Below are 21,453 nucleotides of genomic sequence, written 5' to 3'. Positions count from 1 at the left end.
CGCCTCGCCTCAGAGCCGCCACCAGGTTACGGCCATTGTCACACACCACCATGCCTGGATGTAGGTTCAGCGGTCTCAGCCACAGATCTGCCTGCTCTTTCACAGCTGTCCACAACTCACAAGCAGTGTGAGGTTTCTCACCTAAGCTTAGGAGTTTCAGCACAGCCTGTTGCCGCTTGGCGGAGGCAGTACTGCAGTGCTTCCAGCTTATAACTGATGTGGTGATATCTGAGATGGAGGCTGAACATGAGGAGGAGGAGGAGGAGGATGATGCGCAGGAGCTGTACACTGTGGGGGAAACTCTGACTGACATAGGGCCCGCAATCCTCGGTGTGGGGAGAATGTGTTCCGTCCCAAGGTCCGACTGGGTCCTGGCTTCCACTATGTTTACCCAGTGTGCCGTTAGGGAGATGTACCGTCCCTGGCTACAAGCACTTGTCCACGTGTCCGTTGTCAGGTGGACTCTCCCAGTAACTGCATTGTTGAGGGCACGGCAGATGTTTTGGGACACGTGCTTGTGTAGTGCGGGGATGGCACACCGGGCAAAATAGTGTCGGCTGGGAACCGAGTACCGAGGGACGGCCATTGCCATAAGGTTGCGGAAGGATTCCGTCTCCACCAGCCTAAAAGGCAGCATTTCCAATGCAAGCAGTCGTGAAATGTGTGAATTTAGGACTGTGGCCTGTGGGGCGTTAGCTGCGAATTTCCGCTTTCATTCAAAGGTCTGGGATATGGACAATTGAACGCTGCGGTGGGATGTGGACGTTGATGCTGTTTCTTGAGAAAATGCCATAGCAAGTGAAGGCTGAGAGGAGGGGGCATCTTTGAATGCAGTATGGACAGGGGATTTCCTTGCACACACAACAGGGGGTTCTATTGCATGCACAGCAGTGAAAGAAGCAGTGGTGACACCCGCTGACACTGGTCGTGGACCCTGGGTTTCGGCCTACAAAGTCGGGTGCTTTGCTGCCATGTGCCTGATCATGCTGGTGGTGGTCAGGCTGGTAGTTTTGTCACCCCTGCTGATGCTGGCATGGCAGGTGGTACAAATGTCCTTTTTGGGGTTGTCAGCAGAGCCTTTAAAAAAATTCCAGACTCTGGAAGACCTGCCGGTTGTACTGCCAACGTCCCTCGTGTTGGTGTTACGGGGAAAGCCTTCTGTCTGCGGCCACCACACTGCTTCTTCCTGCCTGTTGGGGTACTCTGCCTCCCTCCCCCTGTGTGCTGCTGGCCTCACTCTGCATGTCCTCCTGCCACGCTGGGTCAGTTACTAGATCATCCACTACCTCCTCCTCTTCCACTTGCGCACCACGATCCTCCTCCTCACTTCCTGGCTATTATGTCTCGTCATCGTCCACCTCTTGTGACAAATTGCCAGCGTCGACTTCCTGTGGCCGTGGCTGTTCAAATATTTGGGCATCGCTACATGGGATCTCCTCTTCCACCACTTCAAGCGGAGCAGGCGAGGGGCACAAATCTGGAATTGGACCAGTGAACAGCTCTTCAGAGTGTCCAAGTGTGGGATCAGTTGCTGTCTGACGACACTCGGCATGGTGGGAGGAAGGAGCATCAGGGTGAGGAGGAGTATGCGGTCGAGACTCACGGCTACTAAGAGTCGACCGTGTGGAAGACAGGCCGGAGGTGGTGGTGCCCAGGTAACTGGAAGTATTATCTGCTATCCAATTAATAACCTGTTCACACTGATCAGTTCGCAATACTGGTGTTGTTCTGTGCTTCCCTAGTAATTCGGTCAAGATGTGGGAGCGAGAAGATGTGGCTGTTGGTTGTGGCACATTTTCACCTTGGCCATGGCCCCGTCCTCTGCACGCACCATCACCAGAACGTCCACTTCCACGTCCCTTGCCACGCGCCTTGCCCATTGTAAAGTAAGTTAAATAGCTTACACTCGCACTATCAATGGAAAAAGGGTAATAAAAAGTAGATTAGAATCGTGGAAGAGGAAAACCACAGTTCTATTTCTCTGGCCTACACCCGACTCTTTTGAACAATCTGAACAATCAGGGAGAAAATATTACTGTTTTTCTTTACGGAAAAAATACCAAAATCTGAATAATAGAGATTTCTCTCCGTGGAACAGCAAAACCACAGTTATAATTTACTGGTGTATGCATACAAAATACATATTTGCAGCTGAACAGTGAGCGACACACTCAAACTGTTTTTTATTAGATACAAATGGCCCAAAAGTGGATAATACAGAGGTTTGAACTGTGGAACTGCAAAACCACACTTGTATTTCTCGGGCCTACACCAGACTATTTTCAACAGATATATTTGTGTCTGAACAATCAGGAGACACTATTATTTATTTTTTACGGCCAAAAATTGCGAAAAGCAGAATAATACAGAGATTTGACCCGTGGAACTGCAAAACCACACTTGTATTTCTCTGGCCTACACCAGATTATTTTCAACAGATATATTTGTGTCTGAACAATCAGGAGACACTATTTATTTTTTACGGCAAAAATGCCAAAAGCAGGATAATAGAGATTTTTTACCGTGGAACAGCAAAACCATAGTTATAATTTACTGTTGTATACCAGACTTTTTTAAATATATATATATATTTGCGACTGAACAGTGAGCGACACACTCAAACTGTTTTTTTTAGATACAAATGGCCCAAAAGTGGATAATACAGAGGTTTGGACCGTGGAACTGCAAAACCACACTTGTATTTCTCGGGCCTACACCAGACTATTTTCAACAGATTTATTTGTGTCTGAACAATCAGGAGACACTACTGCTTTTCTTTACGGCAAAAAATGCAAAAAAACAAGATAATACAGAGATTTGACCCGTGGAACTGCAAAACCACACTTGTATTTCTCGGGTCTACACCAGACTATTTTCAACAGATATATTTGTGTCTGAAAAATCAAGGAGACACTATTATTTATTTTTTTACGTCAAAAAATACCAAGAGCAGGATAATAGAGATTTTTTACCGTGGAACAGCAAAATAACACTATGTGTCTCTGGCCTACACCAGACTATTTTCAACAGATATATTTGTGTCTGAAAAATCCGGGAGACACTATTATTTTTTTTTACGGCAAAAAATGCCAAAAACAGGATAATAGAGATTTTTTACCGTGGAACAGCAAAACCACAGTTTTAATTTACTGGTGTATACCAGACTTTTCTAAATATATATATTTGCGGCTGAACAGTGAGCGACACACTCAAACTGTTTTTTTTAGATACAAATGGCCCATGGAACTGCAAAACCACACTTCTATTTCTCTGGCCTATACCCGACTATTTTCAACAGATATATTTGTGTCTGAAAAATCAGAGACACACTTTTTTTTTGGGGTGGGGGGAAGGGACACCAAAAGGTTAATAAGACAGGTATTTGTACAGTGTGGAGGAGGAAAAAAAAAAAGAGGATTTAGATGAAAAAAAAGGATTTTTCCTGGCCCCCGAGACCTGGAGCTAAGTCCGGCAATTTCAGCAACAGGAGCACACAGGACTGTAATGCAGCGTTTGCTGGTATAACCACTGCGTCTCCTATACAGCCTGCCTGCCTGATATCTGGGATGGATATTAGTCCTGAGAAGGACTGTTTGTTTGATCTGGCAGCCTTTACAGACCCTACACTAACTATTTCGCAGGATATATCTCTCCTTAAATCAGCAGCGCTGTCCCTACACTGTCTGATCCGGAGTGACTGTGTCCAAAATGGCGGCGCCCGGTTTTAAATACTCGAAGTGACGCTGTGCGGCCAGCCAATCACTGTAATGCCCACAAACAACATGGCTGCGGCATTACAGTGACTGGCTGGCAATCGCTGCATGTTCATTGGCTCTGTAAAGACCGCCAAACATGCAGGGCGGAGACCCGAGCTCCCGCCCGATTAACCTGGAAATGCTCGGTGCTCGCCGAACATCCCGAGTAGCGTGATGCTCGGGCGAGTACCGAGCAGTGTTGAGCATGCTCGCTCAACACTACATATAAGTTCGCTCCAAACTCAGTCATTTGTAGTGAGCGTGGAAGATACTGTCCTCCATTTAAAATGGGCAAGGCAAGTGGCAAGGGATGGGGAACTGGATGTGATGGTAATGGTTCATGCAGAGGCCGAGGACAAGGCCGTGGGCAAGCTGAAATTGTGCCACAACAAACACCCACATCTTCTCGCCTGACCTTCCTGTCCCAATTCCTAGGGGACCACAGCACACCACTATTGAACCCAGAGCAGTGTCAAAAGGTTGTTGCTTGGATAGCGCATAATGCTTCCAGTCACTTAGCCACCACCACCACCCTGTCTTCCACATGGTCAAGTCTCAGTAGCCGTGAGTCTGGACCGCATATTCCTCACCCTGATCCTCCTTCCTCCCACCATGCCGAGTGCACGGAGACAACTGATCCCACACTTGGACACTCTGAAGAGCTGTTCACTTTTCCATTTATTGATTCAGGTCCACTTGAAGCGGGGCAAGAGGAGATCACGTGTAGTAATGCCCAAATACTTGAGCAGCCACGGTCACACGAAGGCGACGGTGGAATAGTGTCACAAGAGGTTGACGATGATGAGACACAATTGCCAGAAAGTCAGGAGGAGGACCAGGGTGTGGAAGTGGAAGACGAGGTGGTGGATGATATAGTAACTGACCCAACCTGGCAGGAGGACACGCAGAGCGAGGAGAGCAGCACACAGGGGGAGGGAGGCAGAGCACCCCAACAGGCGGGAAGAAGCAGTGTTGTGGCCGCAGACAGAAGGCAGGCAATCGTTCCCCGTAACACCAGCATGAAGGAAGTTGCCAGTACAACTGTTACATCTTCCCGAGTCTGGTTGTTTTTTAAAGACTCTGCCGATAACCCCAAAAAGGCCATTTGCACCACCTGCCAGGCTGGCATCAGCAGGGGGGGGCAAAATGACCAGGAACAGTAACTACAGGTGGCACCATTGCTTCTTCCGCTGTTGTGCATGCAAGCCAATCCCCTGTCCATGGTGCATGCGAAGATGCCTCCTGCCCTGAACCTGTCGTTGCGCACTCTCAAGTAGCAGCATCAGGAAGCACATCCATGTCCTTGTCACAGCGCAGCATTCAATTGTCCATGCCCCAGTCCTTGGAACGCAAGCGCAAATATGCAGCCAACCCCCCATAGGCCACACTACTAAATTCTCACATTTCACTACTGCTTGCGCTCGAAATGTTGCCTTTTAGGCTCGTGGAGACGGAAGCATTCCGCAACCTGATGGCGCCGGCCGTCCCTCGGTACTTGGTCCCCAGCCGCCACTATTTCTCCTGGTGTGCCGTCCCCGCATTACACAAGCACGTCTCCCAAAACATTAGCTGTGCCCTCAACAACTCAGTTACCGGGAAAGTCCACCTAACCACGGACACGTGGACAAGTGCTTGTGGGCAGGGACAGTACATCTTGCTGACAACACACTGGGTTAACATAGTGGAAGCCGGAACCCAGTCTGACCTTGGGATGGAACACGTCTTCTCGATGCCAAGGATTGCGGGCCCTAGGTCAATCAGGGTTGCCCCCATGGTCTACAGCTCCTGCACCTCAGCCTCCTCAGCCTCCTCCTCCTCTTCAGCCTCCATCTCCGAAACGACCACATCAGTCAGAAGCTGGAAGTACTGCAGCACTGCCTCGGCCAAACGGCAACAGGCTGTGCTGAAGCTAATATGCTTAAGTGACAAACCGCACAATGCTGAAGAGTTGTGGACAGCTCTGAAAGAGCAGGCCTATCTGTGGCTCACACTGCTGAACCTACAGCCAGGCATGGTCGTGTGTGATAATGGCCGGAACCTGGTGGTGGCTCTAAGGCGAGGCGAGCTCACACACGTACCATGCCTGGCCCATGTGCTTAACCTCATGGTTCAGTGGTTTCTCAAATCCTACCCGGAGCTGCCAGATCTGCTTGTTAAAGTGCGCCGCCTGTGTGCCCATTTTAGAAAGTTAGCTACAGCTTCCGCCGTGTTTCAGCAGCGTTTGCAGCTTCCGGCTCACAGACTGGTGTGTGATGTCCCCACACGTTGGAACTCTACACTGCAGATGTTGGGAGGGATTTGTGAGCAGAAGAGGGCATTTTTTGACTACCAGCATCAACAAGGCCGTCGGTATTCAGTTCAGACTCCACACATAAGACCTCAGGAGTGGACATGGATGTCAAACATATGTATCATCCTCCAAAACTTTGAGGACTCCACCAAGATGGTGAGCGGTGATGACGCCATATTTAGCATCAACATCCCGCTTCTCTGTCTTCTGAAACGCTCTCTGCTCACAATGAAAGAGAATGCATTGCAGGCGGAGCACGATGAGATGGAGCAAGGAACCATACAGAGTGATTACACACAGCCAAGCCTCATCTCATCCCAAAGTATATTGGGTGACAATGAGGAAGAGTAGGAGGGGGAAGGACAGGAGCTAGTTTCATACACTATAGACGGTACTACCTGCACAGCTGTCATACCGTCTGTTCAGTGTGGATGGCCGGAGGACAGAGAGGAGTAGGAGGAGGAGGAGGAGAGCATGGTCAGTCATCCTCTTGGTGAGGACACAGAAGTCTTGTCTGTTAGTAGTCTGGCACGCATTGCTGAGTTTATGTTACGCTGCCTTTCCCATGACCCTCGCGTTCTCAAAATTTTGGGTGACAGTCATTACTGGTTGGTGACACTTCTATACCCATGCTACAAGGAGAACTTTATATCTCTTATTCCTGAGGCGGACAGGTCTACAAAAATGGGGCTGCACCAGAAGGACCTTGTTGCGGAACTAGTAAAATAAATTTCCATCTGAAAATGCTGGCGGCAGAGGGCACACTTCGTTGGACAACCAAGGAGTACAGGCGAGAGAGACACAACTTCAATCCAGCAAAGGTAGGGGAACACTGTCAAAGTTCTGGGAGAGTTTTCTCAGCCCCTACCATCGCACAGGCCCTGAGGCGCGGGGTACTCTCACAAGAAGTGCAAAGTTTGGGAAGATGCTGAGGGAGTACCTTGCCGACCGCACCAACGTCCTCCGTGATTCCTCTGTGCCTTATAATTATTGGGTATCCAAGCTGGATACGTGGAATGAACTGGCTATCTATGCCTTGGAGGTCCTGGCCTGCCCTGCCGCCAGTGTTTTATCAGAGTGGGTTTTTATTGCCGGTGGTGGAATTATAACTGATAAGCGCATCCGCCTGTCAACTGAAAATGCTGACAGGCTGACACTTATAAAAATGAACAAGGACTGGATTGGGCCAGACTTCTCAACACCACCGAATTATAGCAGCGTAACATAAACTCAAATCCAGTGTCTTTTCTTGGGAGGCGTATTCACATGCACCTTTTCACACCCACACATGGGTATACGCTTCCTGATTTTGACTATTTGCTCTTGTCCTTCTCCTGATTCTCCACCACCACATCACCAGGGTGACCGTGGTCCGTGATGCAACACCCACATAATTTTTTTAAAGGGTTTTTATGATGCCCGTAAAAAAAAATTGTATACCGTATGTTCATGCATACCCCCCAGGGATAAATGTTTGTCAGCCCATATGCTTGTGCATGGGCATTACAAGTATAGGAGGCCTGCCCCTCTCTAATGGGAACATTTTTTTATAAGGCCCTTCTCCACGTCTCTTCCAAGGGGCATTGAAGTGCCTCCAAATTTTTGGCAGCCCTTGCATTCACTGCATAGGCCAACACTATGGGAGACTCTCTCCTTTCTAATGGGAATTTGTCGTTACTGTAGCCTTGCTCTATGTCTCTTTAAATTGTTAGTGGGGTTTTTCCTAAATTTGGTCAGCCGTTGGACTCACTGCATACCCTATAACTGTATAGCAGACCCTCTCCTTTCTAATGGGAACATGTCATACTTGTTACTGTGGTCCGGTTCTATGTGTCTTTAAATTCTTAGTGGGTTTTTCCTAAAATTGGTCAGCCGTTGGACTCACTACATACCATATAACTGTATAGCAGACTCTCTCCTTTCTAATGGGAATTTGTCGTTACTGTGGCCCTGCTCTATGTGTCTTTAAATTCTTAGTGGGGTTTTTCCCAAATTTTGGCAGCCCTTGCAGTCACAGCATGGGCATTACCACTATTGGAGACCCGATCCTTTATAATGGGAACATTTTTGTTACTGAGACCCTCCTCTATGTCTCTTCAAAGGGGTATTGGGTTGCGTCCAAATTTTTGGCAGCCCTTGCAGTTACTGGATTTGCAATAACAGTATAGGAGACCCACTTGTTAATAATGGGAACAACAAAGCATAGCCGGCTAATGGCTCTCTAACAATAGCGAGGGCCGACTGCTGGCCTTTTAAGAATAGTAAGGCCTGTCTGATGGCCCTATAAACATAGGCTTTATGACTTTCAGCGTCCCTCCATCTTAAATAAAACAGGGTGTGTCTGATTATGTGTCACACACCACATTGCCAGATAAGGTTGTAAAATGTTAAAATGACATTTCCCGGTGAATGCATTTGTCTTAAAAAATAACGTAAAAAAAGACAAAACAATAGGATCTTTCTTTAGTATAAAAAACAGTGTCACCAATTTAACCTCAATGTAATCACATTGTTCAGCTCTTGCACCTCCTCCTCCATCTCCGAAATGACCACATCAGTCACAAGCTGACAGCACTGCAGCACTGCCTTGGCCAAGCGGCAACAGGCTGTGCTGAAGATAACATGCTTAATTGACAAACCGCCCAGCACTGCAGAGTTGTTGAAAGCTGTAACACAGCCAGCAGCCTGATCTGTGACTCTCACCGCTGAACATACAGCCAGGCATAGTCGTGTGTGATAATGGGCGAAACCTGGAGACGGAGAAATGAAACCCAGAGTAGATACGGTTTCCCTCTATGCCGGTCCTTTCACCGAGCTAAATACAACTCTCAGCAAAAAAAGCTGTGGACTTGCTCCGTACCATCCCTGGCCACATTCACCTGTCCACATGTTTGTGGGTAGGCGGTCCTTCCCAGTAAGTGCTCCTGGTTGACCTCCTTAACCCACTGTCTGGTGGTGGACCAACCTGGCTTTCCCCACTATCATTGAGGGTACAGCTACTAGCTGGGTGTACAGGCAGGGCAGGCAGCTGTCTGCGGGTCCTTTGGCTTACCGCAGGCATGGCAGGCTCACTGTCAGCAGAGGGTTGACTCTCCTGGGCTGCTGGCGTGGGTTCTTCCACCTCTGGGGCCGCTTGCTCTTCTTGTTCTTCCTGTCCTCCTGTAGGCTCCTGCTGGGTAGGCTGAAGGAAGTGTAGGACTGGTACCACTATTGCGCCATTTATCTGAGTCCAGGTCCGGGGGAACTCTCCGAGAACTGTGCTGATCATCTCTTCCTTGTCCTCTGCGGGTTCAAGGTCATCTTAATCTTCACTTGTACTCTGTAGTTGCTCGGGGCACCGTTTTAGGTGGTCTCTGGAGACGGTGCTAGTGGTTTCTCCTCCATCCTTGGTAATCACACATACCTTCGGATTGTCGTGGTTGGACTGCAGTACTGTGTACGGGTCTCTCTCCCACTGGTCGTCCAGCTTGTGAAGCCTTCTCTTCCGCTTCAGGACCTGCTCACCAGGTTCCAGGGGACCAGCAGGGGCGTGTTGGTTGAAGAGCCTCTCTTGCTTTTCTCTCGCTTGAGCCAGATTCCTCTCCACACTCTCCTGTACCTTCTTGTACTGTAGCCGCCGTTTTGTATCCCAGTCCGCGTCTGGGGAGGTGTCCTCAGGTGTCAGGACTCCCATTTCCAGGTTGATCGGCAGCCTACCTGGTCTTGCTCGCATCAGGTAAGCCGGGGTGCAATTTGTAGCATTCATGGTTGTACAAGTCAATCAGGTCTGGCAGCTTCTCCGGCCACAGGCTGCGTTCTTCCAGGGGTAACGCCTTGAGGAGATCAATGACGATATTGTTCATCTTCTCACACGGCCCGTTTGTTTGCGGGTGGTAAGGCGTTGTCCGAATCTTCCTACAGCCGTAGAGGTTGCAGAACTCCTGGAATACTTCAGCCTCAAACGCTGGACCTTGATCTGTCAAGACCTGTTCCGGATACCCATGTGGACGGCAGAAGTGTTTCTGGAAGGTTCTGGCCGCTGTTTGGGCTGTCAAGTCTTTAACAGGAACCAATACCAGGAACCGTGAGTAATGGTCCACAATTGTCAGGGCATAGACGTAGCCCGACCGGCTTGGAGCCAATTTCACATGGTCCAGAGCTACCAGCTCAAGAGGCTGCCTGGTGACGATGGGCCTCAAGGGTGTCTGCTGGCTGGTACGGTCCTTCCTTCTGAGGTGACATGGGCCGCAGTCCCTGCTCTACTTCTCGATGGCCCTTCTCATGCCGACCCAGTAGAACCGCTCTCTCAGTAGGAACTCCAGTTTCTTCCACCCGAAGTGTCCCGCTCTGTCATGGTAGGCCTCCAGGACCATTGCTGCATCTCGCCTTGGGACCACTATCTGCCAGGTCAGCTCGTGCGTCCGGTGGTTGACAAGCCTTCTGCACAGCTTACCCTCGTAGAGGAATAGCCTGCTTTTCTCCTTCCATATCTGCTTGGCTTCCTCTGGAGCGTCCGGGCCAGGGCTATCGTCTTCCTGGGTTAACATGTCTTTTACCAGGCATATTGCAGGGTCGCTATCTTGCGTTTCAGCCCAGCCATGGTGGGGTAAGGGGTTGAACATGACGGTGGTTAAGTCTTTGTCTCTTACCCGGTGAGAATGCTGAGTGGCCCCATACCGGTGGAATGCAGGGAGCTCTATTTCCTCCAGCTCTTCCGAGTCTTCTTCTCCTTCAGGTAGGTGGGGCATTCTTGATAGGGCGTCTGCGTTGGCGTTGGTTCTGCCTGTCTGGTATTTGATTGTGAAGTCATAATTGGATAGTCGGGCCATCCACTGCTGTTCTAGGGCACCTAGTCTTGCATTGTCCAGATGTGTCAACGGGTTGTTGTCCGTGTACACGGTGAACTTTGCGGAGGCCAGGTAATGCTTAAACCATTTTGTGACGGCCCACACCACTGCCAAGAATTCTAGCTTGAAGGAGCTGTAGTTCTCTGGGTTTCTTTCAGTGGGCCTCAGCTTCCGGCTGGCATACGCGATCACCCTTTCTCTGCCTTGTTGGTTCTGTGACAGTACGGCTCCCAGTCCCACATTACTGGCATCTGTGTGGAGGATAAAAGGCTGGCCATAATCGGGGTAGGCTAGTATCTCATCCCCCGTGAGGGCCATCTTCAACTGGCGGAAGGACTCCTCTTCCGGCTTGTCCCACTTGAAGGGTGGCTTGTGACTTCTGGATTTAGATTGCCCTATCAGGAGGTCCTGCATAGGGGCTGCCATCTTAGTGAACCCGGAGATGAACCTTCGGTAGTAGCCTACCAACCCGAGGAATTGCCTCACTTCCTTGATGTTAGAGGAGCTTGGCCAGCTCTTGATGGCTGTAACTTTGTCGGGGTCGGGGGCTACTCCCTCTGCACTCACCATGTGTCCTAGGTACTGGACCTTCAGTTTTAACAGGTGGCATTTTGTAGGCTTCACTTTCAGGCCGTAGCCTGCCAGGGCTTCGAACACCTCGGCCAGGGGCTTTAGATGGTCCTCGTAAGTCTTCGAATAGACGATCACTTCGTCCAGGTAAAGGAGGACCGTCTCGAAGTTTCGGTGCCCTAGACAGCATTCCATCAGCCTCTGGAAGGTCCCGGATGCGTTGCAGAGCCCGAAGGGCATACAGTTGAACTCACTCAGTCCCATCGGGGTGGTGAAGGTGGTCTTCTCCTTGTCAGCCTCTGCCACAGGAATCTGCCAGTACCCGCTAGTAAGGTCCAAAGTAGAGAAGAAATTAGCTGATTTTAGAGCTGCTAAAGACTCCTCTATCCTAGGTAATGGGTACGCATCTTTATGGGTGATACGATTGATTTGTCTATAGTCCACGCACATTCTCATGGTACCGTCTTTCTTTTTTACCAAAACTAAGGGAACTGCCCAGGGGCTACAGCTATCTCTAATGACCCCAGCTTCTTTCATTTCTCTCAGCATACCCTTGGCGTTCTGATAATGTGCAGGGGGTACAGGCCTGTGTCTCTCTTTTATTGGTGGGTGGCTCCCCGTGGGGATATGGTGTTCTATCCCTTTTACTCTGCCGAAGTCTAGCAGGTGCTTACTAAAAATTCTCTCGTACTCCTGAACCACCCGGTAGACTCCTTGTTTTTGGTGCAGGGGAGTGGAGTCAGCACCCACATGGAGTTTCTGGCACCAGTCCTCCTTTTGTTTCTGGGAGCCATTACCCTCCGCCTGTGGAGATGGGGGCAACGGTTCCACGGCCCTGATAGCTTTGTGCTCAACAGCAAACAGTTTGGCAAGTGTAGCGTACGTGGGTGGGTGTACCTCCCTCTCCCCAATGTTGAGAATGCAAACGGGCACCCTCCCATGACGGACATTAACCACCCCCCGGGCTATCAAAATGGTGGGCCTGCTGTCTGATTACACTGGTTCTACCATGGCTTGGTAGTCTCTGCCTCTCAACCCGATTGCAGTCCGACACCAGATCAACATTTCACTTTTGGGAGGCATGGAAATGGGGAATGGGTCACTCATTCTTATGCTACCGATCTCACTACCAGACAGTTCTACCTGCTGCCGTCTCATCAGGGCTCTTATTTCTTTCTGGAGGACCCTCTGTTGGCTGGAGCTCGCATTCATCGCCACCTGTTGTAAAATCCCAATTACTTCTGAAAGACAGTTTTCAATTACATTAGTACCCACAGTTATTTTAGGGTGACTTTCACGACGGTCAATGTCCACAATGATCACTCCCTGTGCCGGCAGTTCCACCTTACCAATCTTGATGGTCATCTCTCTGAACCCCACCTGCGGCACGGGTTGGCCATTGCTGGCAATGATGCTTAAGTCATCGTCTGGGTAGCGGGATATGTCAGCGTCACTCCAGTACCGCTTGAAAAATACGTAGGGGGTGGTAGTCACTTGAGACCCGGTGTCCAGCAGTGCACTCATGGGGATACCGTCCAGCACTACGGGTAAGACCGGGCGTCCCCCCACGTACTTATCACGCCAATTAGACGGGCCTGATGACCTTATGCCTGGGGGTTGGCCCTCTGCCCCGGGTCAGACCCATTTAAAGTACAGTACCTTGCTATGTTTCCTGGCTGACTGCAACGGTGGCAAATCGGCTGTCCATTCTCAGTGTAGCGGTTGGCGGGCCTCCCTCAGAATGGCGGGATCATCCTCTGTCTACGCCACGGGACATCCTCCGGACTGGAAGCAAGCTTGATTGGTCTTGATGGTTCCACCTGCAACGACTGTACGGTCCTGGTTAATGCAGCCACACTCTTTGTTAGCTCCTGGACCTGATGGTGCAGGTCTGCAGGCTGGGATGGATTTAGGGCCTGTGCATCAGCCCCCACAAGGTCTGCGGGGTAGGGCGCTGCCCCCTGGTGGTAAGTGATGGCAGGGCGCCGGGAAGCTACAGCGCCACCTGGTGGGGGTTCTCTGAGCAGCCAGATGGCCCTATCCTTGAACTGCGCAAAAGTCAAATCGGGGTTCTGTAGGGCCATGAGGCGCAGCTGGATTCTGTGGGCGTTGGACAGCAGACCTTCTATGAACTGGTCAGTCAACAGTTTATCAGAGCCCTGCACGCTACCAGGGTCAGCTTGTTTGATAGCTCTCAGGGCTTCTTGCAGGTTCAAGGCATAGTCTCTGATACTATCCTGGGCCCGCTGCTTACAGCCATAGAACCGCATTTTGATTTCTGCTGAGGTACGGGTATCAAAGGTACTCCGCCGCCGGGTCAGAATGTCCTTTACTGTCCTTTTCTTCTCATCTGACCATGATTTCACTTCCCGCTGGGCTGCACCGGTGAGCTGCCCCGTCAGAATGCTCACTTTCTGTTCTTCTGTCAGGGGATAAACTTTGAATAAACTGTGCAGTCTTTCCCTAAAGTCATGGTATGGGGTATGAGGGTCCCCTGAGTATTGGGGTAGCTAGGCTGCTCCGGGGATGTAGGGCATAGAGAACGGCATCACCACTGCTGCAGCCCCGCCGGTTGTAGAGGGCACCTCCGCGTCCGTCATCTTCCTCCCACCTAGTTAAGCGTGGCCTAGCTTCCGATGATCCTCTTCTGTAGGCCGCAGCTCGGCTGGTGCTGCTCCGTGTGAGGACCTTGCGTCGCGTCCTGGTGACATCATCGTCGCTCTCTCTCCCTTCCAGGACCTTGCGCAGCGTCAGTGCGTAGGGCGGGGCTTCAAGTCCCGCGCGTTTTGGACATCCACGCCCCTCTTCTTCCCGCGCGGCGTCCTGAAGATGGCGTACGATGGCGGGAAAACGGCTGAAGATGGCGGGAAAACAGCTGAAGATGGCGGAAACTGCTGAAGATGGCGGGAGATGGCTGAAAACGGCAGGAATTGGCTCCGGATGGCAGGAAACTTCTTTTTAAGGTACGTTTACAGTCTTTTTCAGGCACGCAATACCCGTTTGTGGCGGGTTGGTCACAATCCTGCCGACTACGCCAAAGCTGACTCAGCCCCTGGGCCGTGGGGCACTCGGGACTGGCTTCAGGGCAATGCTGGGAGTAGTAGTGGCGACCCGGTCCCGTGGCTCAGGGTGGTCAGACCAGTGGCAGTCTTTTATATGTTTTAGGTAATGTCTGACTACGCCACCCATGGATTGTGGTCAGGGAGGACCGCCGCTGCAAGGCAGACCGCTGAGACTGGTGTTGGGGATGCAGCGGGGAATAATACAACTCCCCACGGGAGGAGTGTAGCCTCAGGGCAGGTAATAGGATGCGGGGGGTGATGGTGCAGGCGCAGCAGTAACCACACAGAGTCCAATAATGCATTCCAGGGTCTTTTACTGTTCTTATCACAGACCCACCAGGAGTACAGGGTAGGAATGAACCTGGGTGTCTGAGGGCATTCGGACGAGCTCCGCTGGTCAGGGTGAGTGGGTAGGCCTACCGTTCTCTCTCTCTGCCCTTGCTGACTATCTCCCCCTTTAGTGGTATTATAGCCCACGTCCCTGAGCTTGCCGTGTACTACGCCTGTATGGCTTGCGACTCGGGCCTTAGGTAACTGTAGCTTCTCCGTGCTGTACCGGTCCCTCTGTGTGGTGGAGCCTCCAGGCTTCTTGGCCAAGGGACCTGAAATCCCTTGCGGGTTGGTTATCTGCTGCAGGGCTTGCAACCCTGACAGCCTCGGACCCAGTGTCCGGTTGTGTAGTCTCTCTCTGCCAGGACCGGCTCTCGTCGCCTCTGTCCCTGGCTTTCTGTTCCTCCTTTGCCTCCTGGACTCCTCAGCTGCGACTGACCTGTCCCTCTCTTCTGGGAACCCTTCTGGATGCTTCAGAAGTGGGTCCTGGTCTCTCTAACCCTGCCCTCAGTACCAGTTTTTATAGGGGCAGCCTGCTCCCCCTACTGGCCTCGGACAGGAGGTGCTGCATGTAAATGTTCCATGACCAGAGAACCTCCCTCCTGCTCTCAGACACAGCCTTACAAGTTTGTGGCATCCAGGCCTGGGGTGACACATATGCATGTGTCTGATGATATGTCACACACCACATGGCCAGATAAGGTTGTAAAATGTTAAAATTACATTTCCCAGTGAATGCATTTGTCTTTGTTGAAAGCAAAGCAAAAGTGCAAAAACGCATAAAAAAAGCTACATATGAATATAGCCCAAGGTGTGGAGGAGTATTTTTGTTTTTGGTTATTTATTTTGACTTATACAGTGGTGGCCAAAAGTATTGGCACCCCTGCAATTCTGTCAGATAATACTCCGTTTCTTCCTGAAAATGATTGCAATCACAAATTCTTTGGTATTATTATCATCATTTCATTTGCTTGCAAGGAAAAAACACAAGAGAATGAAGCAAAAATCAAATCATTGATCATTTCACACAAAACTCCAAAAATGGGCCAGACAAAAGTATTGGCACCCTCAGCCTAATACTTGGTTGCACAACCTTTAGCCAAAATAACTGCAAAAAAAACGCTTCCGGTAACCATCAATGAGATTCTTACAATGCTCTGCTGGAATTGTAGACCATTCTTCTTTGGCAAACTGCTCCAGGTCCCTGATATTTGAAGGGTGCCTTCTCCAAACCGCCATTTTGAGATCTCTCCACAGGTGTTCTATGGGATTCAGGTCTGGACTCATTGCTGGCCACCTTAGAAGTCTCCAGTGCTTTCTCTCAAACCATTTTATAGTGCTTTTGGAAGTGTGTTTTGGCTTATTCTCCTGCTGGAAGACCCATGACCTCTGAGGGAGACCCATCTTTCTCACACTGGACCCTACATTATGCTGCAAAATTTGTTGGTAGTCTTCAGACTTCATAATGCCATGCGCACGGTCAAGCAGTCCAGTGTCAGAGGCAGCAAAGCAACCCCAAAACATCAGGGAACCTCCACCATGTTTGACTGTAGGGACAGTGTTCTTTTCTTTGAATGCCTCTTTTTTTTCCTGTACACTCTATGTTGATGCTTTTTCCCAAAAAGCTCTACTTTTGTCTCATCTGACCAGAGAACATTCTTCCAAAACGTTTTAGGCTTTCTCAGGTAAGTTTTGGCAAACTCCAGCCTGGCTTTTTTATGTCTCGGGGTAAGAAGTGGGGTCTTCCTGGGTATCCTACCATACAGTCCCTTTTCATTCAGACGCCGACGGATAGTACGGGTTGACACTGTTGTACACTCGGACTGCAGGGCAGCTTGAACTTGTTTGGATGTTAGTCGAGGTTCTTTATCCACCATCCGCACAATCTTGCGTTTAAATCTCTCGTCAATTTTTCTTTTCCGTCCACATCTAGGGAGGTTAGCCACAGTGCCATGGGCTTTAAACTTCTTGATGACACTGCGCACGGAAGACACAGGAACATTCAGGTCTTTGGAGATGGACTTGTAGCCTTGAGATTGCTCATGCTTCCTCACAATTTGGTTTCTCAAGTCCTCAGACAGTTCTTTGGTCTTCTTTCTTTTCTCCATGCTCAATGTGGTACACACAAGGACACAGGACAGAGGTTGAGTCAACTTTAATCCATGTTAACTGGCTGCAAGTGTGATTTAGTTATTGACAACACCTGTTAGGTGCCACAGGTAAGTTACAGGTGCTGTTAATTACACGAATTAGAGAAGCATCACATGATTTTTCAAACAGTGCCAATACTTTTGTCCACCCCCTTTTTAGGTTTGGTGTGGAATTATATCCAATTTGGCTTTAGTACAATCCTTTTTTTCAATGAAGACAAATTAAATGAAGATAATAATACCAAAGAATTTGTGATTGCAATCATTTTCAGGAAGAAACTGAGCATTATCTGACAGAATTGCAGGGGTGCCAATACTTTTGGCCACCACTGTATACAAGTCATTAACCTGGAAAGGATGTTCCTTAACATTTTTCCCAGGAAAATCCATTTTGGTTTTGTTTTTGTATGTTTTATTGTGAGTCCTTAAAAGTGGCGTAATACTCTGACAACATTGTTGACATCAGTGACCTGGGAGTCAGAAATGCTTCCAGAGGCCTTCCCCATGCTGTTTCCATGTCATTTGAGCACTGTTCCCATCGATTTGGGCAATTTTTAGGCCCTCTGCAGACCGCCTGGGGGAACCACCTGAAAAATGCTCAAGTTTCCCAAAGACTTTCATTGAGCTCGTTTCTCGGGTCGAGCACCCGAGTATTCCAATTTGCTCGTCCAGAGCAAATGAGCACCCGAGCATTTTAGTGCTCGCTTATCACTAGATATCAGGTTCGGTGAGGTAGATCTATGTGACATCGGCATAGAGGTCATACTGAAAGCTATGAGACTCTATGAGCTGTCCAATGCCGAAGGTGTAGATGGAGAAGAGCAAGGGTCCCAGAAATGTTCCTTAGGGGACACCGACAGATAGGAGGCGGGATGAGGAGGTGGTGTGTGAGTGGGAGACACTAATGTCCTGTCTGTCTATGAACAGATCCAAAATAGGGCCAAGTCTGTGATGCCGAGAGATGAGAGAGTCTGTAGTGGTATCCATCACAACCACATTGCCAACTTGTCGGACGGCTTCATGGTTATGGTTTGATCATTTTCAAGTCTGCATAGTGCATCCATTTCACCTCTTGCAAGGTTATGTTATTCCCAATGCTTAGTTTGTGTCAGTTGTATGATGTCCTCCGTAACCAAATGAAGGAAGACATCTAGGGAACTTAAGTCTCCGGTAGGAGGTGGCAGTCTAGAAATTTTATTTTTAGGGTCCGTGAAGGGACCAATGTATTCGGGTTCACCTCATCAAGATGATATAGCAACCTCACGCCTTGTAAAAGGTTATTGGGTATTCCCAAGTTGTCACACTCCTTTCTATCTTCCCTAAGGAAGTGCTCTTTTCATTTCAAACGTCTGATGAATAGATGCAGGACTTTTATTATTTCAAATTTGTCAAAATCAGTGGTGTGGATAAAACCTAAACCTTTACTCAGTACGCATATTTCATCAGTAGTGAGGGGCATCGATGATAGATTGATGACCTGTGTGGTTAAACGGGATTCGGCTGGTTGGATCGGCTCCTGAGCAGGTAGTTCAGCTCTAAAAAACTCCCTCTCTGCGGGGTTCTCCTGTTATTTCCTCTCCCCTGATATCTACACCTTCCTTTTAATTTTCCCTTTTGGGTTTTAGATTTTGTATCAGTATGTGAGACCTCTGTTTCAGAGGAGGATAAGTCTATCTCAGGAATATAATTCTGTCTGGTAAGCGCCACTGAATATTCCTTGTTTTCCCTGAATTCTTCAAGGTAATAAAGAACTTGTGTTTACACTCTTTTAGGTGGTATTGGTACCTTTCTACCTTGTTCTGTAACTGTGTTTCTTCTTTTGCGAAGTGTGGAACCCCAGGGGTCTGGTTACCACAGTAATAGCAATATTACGTCTGAGAGCAGGTGGGAGGTCTCCTGGTCAGGTGCCCTAAGCATGCCACACCTCCTGCCCAGTCCTGGGAGGGGAAGAACTTCCCCTATAAAAACTGGGGGCTGAGGCAGGGTTAGAGGGGAAAGAAGAGGAGTCCCAGACAGAGACACAGTATGGTCTGGAGTGGAGCAGATACAGGGAGAGCAAGATCAGGAGCTCTGTGGGAGCAGTGATAAAAGGGGTCAGAGACTGGAAGCTGTAGAGCTCGTCCTGACTGAAGAGATCTCACCGGACACGGAGTCCGAGGCTGTGGGGACTGATCCATACCCAGCAGCAGAAACCGACCGGCAGGGGATTTCAGGTCCTCTGGCCAAGAAACCCGAAGGCACGGTCACACGCAAGGGACCAGCACCGCCGGCGTGGAGCGGAGGCTACCAGAAGGCCCCGAGTCACCGGCCATACGGGTGAGCACCACACGGTACACTCAGGGACGTGGGCTGCTTCTACCCGCTTCTAGCAAGGTAGCCAGGAAGAGTACAATAGTTGGGGAGGCCTACAACTCCGCCTGGCCAGGGGAGATCCTATCTGCTCACAGACTGAGCAGGCCCCGATCGCTAGCCAGTACTCCCGGGAGGGTCTACCTTTGCCACCAGTAAAGACCCTGAACTACACCGCACCGTCTCTGAGTGGTTCCTGGTGCCCGCGTGCAATTCTGCTATCCCCATCATCCACGTCCGCTGCCCTGAGGCCATACCCCTCCCGTTGGGGGTTATACCATCCACGCTGCACAACCGTACCACCGGCCTCAGCGGTCTGCTCTGCAGCGGCGGTTTCATAACCGCATTCAACGGGTGGCGTAGTCGAACTCTATAACATCTTGTTCTAAGTTCTGCCACTTGGTTTGACACCCTGGGCACGGACCGGGTCACCGCCACGAGGACTACTACCCCTATCAGATCCGGCTCCGGGTATTCCCCGCATGCGCAACGCTGCCTAACATGGCCCAGGGGGCGCGTCACGAAGTCCAGTTCTGACGAGAATTTTTTAGTTACCTCTATTTGCTCCTTAAGAGCTTCCTTTTTAGGGTGACAGTAGGGAATAATTGACACTTCCTTCCTCGTTTTTCCCAAATAGTGAAGGTTGGTGGTATCACCCTACTATGCTAGCACATGTAGGGTATCCATGCATGAGTATCTGTATCATTTTTTGACCCTAATGGTAAGCTGAGGGTCCAATCTCGTTCTTTATCTACACCCTCCTTACGTAAGTAATACACACTGTACATAACGGTAAAATATCTTTGCCCAATCATTTTCTTGTTTTATACCGCAACCTCTGAGATCATCTGCCTCTTTAGAGTACCACGGTGTGTTTATAAAAATATCAGAGTATATCCCATTTGTTTACAGTGATCCGTGACCATGTGTCTTCTTGGGGGATTGAAGGAGCAATAAAAAATGTGTCCCTTAATGTGGATCTCCATTTTCCAGCTGCAACCCATATAGCAGGGCATGCGTCTGAAGTACACCTGTTTATGCCACATGGCAACATGCCTGATGAGCAGCATACAGGAGGTTACAACCCTCTTACATGGTATCTTCGAGACTGGGAGGCAAGGACGAGGAGTGTGACACCTGGACACTGTTACCATGGGGCGGCGCCTTAGACGTCGCTTCCGGAACCAGTGAGTTCCAGCAGCCATGTCCTGCGCTCCACAGACCGGAAGTGAGGTCTTCGGACCGGAAATGCGTCACGCACTGTGGACGAAGCCACCGCAGCGAAGTGTTGCTTTAAAATGGAAACAGTGAGGTGAGTGCCTATACTGCAGCATTGAGCAAGTTATCCCACAAACGTGTCTGTAACGATATTACTGTGGTACACGATCGGAATAAGTACCTCCCCTGATGTATCAATGTGTTTGAGGAAACGCGTAGGGAGAATAGAAGAAAAAGGGACCAACACCTATGAATGAACTAGGGAACCGGCATAGTATATCCTCAACTTGGGTTAGATTATTCCCTTTTTATCCTACAGTTGGTGAATAATCACAGGTGTGCACACAGTTACAGCAATATCGCATTATTGTGCACACAGGGTGACAGTGGTACGTTGAGATCATAGCCCTATGTCACTGCATGTACAGTATATACCTGCATCTATAAGAGTGTTATCCCCCCTTTCCCAAAGTGGACAGGTTTATAGATGATGTCTGACTGATATATGCTAATTATTGTCATCCTACCTAAATACCTGAGAAAAGGCATAATATGCTCCACAGTTGAAGAAAAGGACTGGGGGTTCCACTAGTAACCACTTGAATGCTCAGCTAGTTTGAATGAGCATTGCCATTTCTGCACTAAGGTACATATAAAAACTGTTCAATAGTATATGAGAATATGAGCATTTATTGTACAGTTTGTGGCCACCCCTAGCTGGTCAGTAAATTGTTATTTGTACCTGCTGTGTGTTTGGCTGCATGTCCAGACAATTGGTTTTGGAATACTGGCACTATTCTAAGCACCTTCTGGTCACTGAGGTGACCTACCTCATCTCTGTTGATATTTGTTATTGGCGTTTTTGGGTGATTTTTATTGAGTTTTTTTAATCAATTCTAATAA

The sequence above is a fragment of the Phyllobates terribilis genome, unplaced genomic scaffold, assembly GCF_046119375.1.
Source record: "Phyllobates terribilis strain yellow unplaced genomic scaffold, ASM4611937v1 Scaffold_122__1_contigs__length_5177241, whole genome shotgun sequence".
NCBI classification, from domain to species: domain Eukaryota; kingdom Metazoa; phylum Chordata; class Amphibia; order Anura; family Dendrobatidae; genus Phyllobates; species Phyllobates terribilis.
The sequence above is the reverse complement of the archived record's forward strand: the minus strand, read 5'-3'. Positions refer to the sequence as shown.